Genomic DNA, 2,289 nt, shown 5'->3' with positions numbered 1-2,289 from the left:
ATTTGTTCGAGGGACATTTAAAAGAATAATTCAAGGGCGCCTGGGTGGCTCAGTCTATTGAGTGTCCAACTTTGGCTCAGGTCATGATCTCATGGTTCATGGGTTTGAACCCTGCATGAGTCTTGCTGCTGTCAGCACAGAGCCTGCTTCTGATCCTTTGTCCCCTCTCCTCTTTCCCAACTTGCTCTCTCTGGCTCAAAAATAAATAAACATTAAAACATTTTTTTTAGGAGCACCTGGGTGGCTCAGTCAGTTGGGTGTCTGACTTTGATTCAGGTCATGATCTCACCGTCTGTGGATTTGAGCCCCGCGTCGAGTTTTGTGCTGACAGCTCAGAGCCTGGAATCTTCTACGGATTCTGTATCTCCCTCTCTCTCTCTCTGACTCTCTCCTACTCATGCTCTGACTTTCTCCATCTCTCAAAAAATGAATGTGTTAATAAAAATTTAAAAAAATTTAAATAACTCAAATAGAAGAAAAAAACGAAACAAAACAAAACAAAAACAAACACACACCTGAGAGTGAGGCTTCCCCCGTCCCTGGATATGTGGTCCTAATACCAATTTGCAGTGTTTCCACTTCTCAAAAATTCAGGCTGCATCACCTTCCCTGGAGTGGACACTGTAAAGATTGCTTCAGAATCTCCTACCTAGGTATCTGAAAAGGAGGGCCAGTTACTGTGGGTGGTGAATTCTTCCACCCTGATTACTCATGAAGAAGGAACTAATCTGTGATTAACTATTTTAATTCGTGTGTTTTCAAGGGTAAGTGGAAGGACTAGTCCATCACAGCCCTGTCCCTTGGGCTGCTCTGACACGGGTTAGTTTCTTACCAGATTCCAGATGCCCTTTGAGAATTAGTCTCACTGCCTGCGGCTGGTTTTTTTTAAATGTTCTTAACATTTTAAAAATGTTTTTATTTATTTTGGGAGAGAGGGATAGCAGGGGAGGAGTAGAAAGAGAGGGATGGGAGAATCCCAAGCAGTTTTCATGTGTCAGCACAGAGAATGATGCAAGATTTGAACCCGTGAACCACGAGACCATGACCTGAGCTGAAATGATGAGTCAGACACCCCTTGCTTGCTGTTGAATGAGTGTAGCCTTTGCATGCAGTAGGCACTCAATAAATACTGAATGAATGTTGCTTAACACCCATCACTTAGTCTCTGGGGGGGTTTCAGTATCCTCTGTGTAAAATGAGAGTACAGGCAAATGATTGCTTATATGTCTTCCAGTTTTAACATTCTATGAGGCTTTTTGGATAGCCATTGTAAATTACCTCCCATTGCGAAAGCTGTTTCCAAGCAACAGAACAGTATTTCCTGACTCCTCGCCTGACCTCTCAGCCCACAGAGATGTTTCTCACCGAGCCTGCAGCATGATATTATCTGTAATGCATATTTATTTGTTACCTAGTGATACATCTCAGGTTGTTATTTAGCTTTTCGGCTGTGTGGGTCCAGTCTTGAGATTAGAGTGTAAGCTTCCCAAGCCAGAGGCTATCTAGAATGTCCTCAGTAAGTATTTGGTAAATAAATAAACATTACAATAAGGGATACTCTTCATTCTGTCTACAGGGAATTCTGGGCTTAAGGGAAGTAGAAGAATCAAGCGTGAAGCCCTGATCTGTGTTTTTGGGAAATTCGGTATGTGATGAGGCCGCTTTTTAAGACAGGGAATTTTGTAAGCAGGCAGGTTTGGGGGAAGGAGAGAAGGAGATGAATTTAGAGAAAAGCTGCATTCTATACATCTTTCTTGAGATTCTCAAAGAACATTGGCCAGGTAACAATTTTGAGACATGAGATCCTGGCCAAAGAAATATACTTCATTGTGTTTAGCCCAAAGCTTCCCAAATAACTGAATGTGGTTTTTTTTTTTAATTTTACTTTTGAGAGAGAGAGAGAGAGAGAGAGAGAGAGCGCGAGCGCACTCGAGCGAGTAGGGGAGGGGAAGAGGGAGGAAGAGGGAGACAGAGAATCTGAAGTAGATTCCAGGTTCTGAGCTATCACAAACTTTGACTTGTGACTTGTGATCAGATCATGATCTGAGCCACCCAAGCTCCTCTCACTGAATGTGGTTTTAAAAACACTGGTATAACCCAAGAAGAGAAGCAGGGGTAAAAAGGAAGCCTACAACCAAGTCACCTTTAAGGAACAGCCAGGGGTATTTCAAGTAGAGTATCCAGAGAGTGATGAGTTTTAACCGCTGGGCTTTCATTTGGGCTCAGTGCTTCCATAGGTACAGGGAAAGAGCAGAGTTCCATCTTTTGTCAATGGGACAACAACGGAGC

Source organism: Suricata suricatta, chromosome 9, assembly GCF_006229205.1.
Source record: "Suricata suricatta isolate VVHF042 chromosome 9, meerkat_22Aug2017_6uvM2_HiC, whole genome shotgun sequence".
Classification (NCBI taxonomy): domain Eukaryota; kingdom Metazoa; phylum Chordata; class Mammalia; order Carnivora; family Herpestidae; genus Suricata; species Suricata suricatta.
This window is presented reverse-complemented; position numbering follows the sequence as displayed.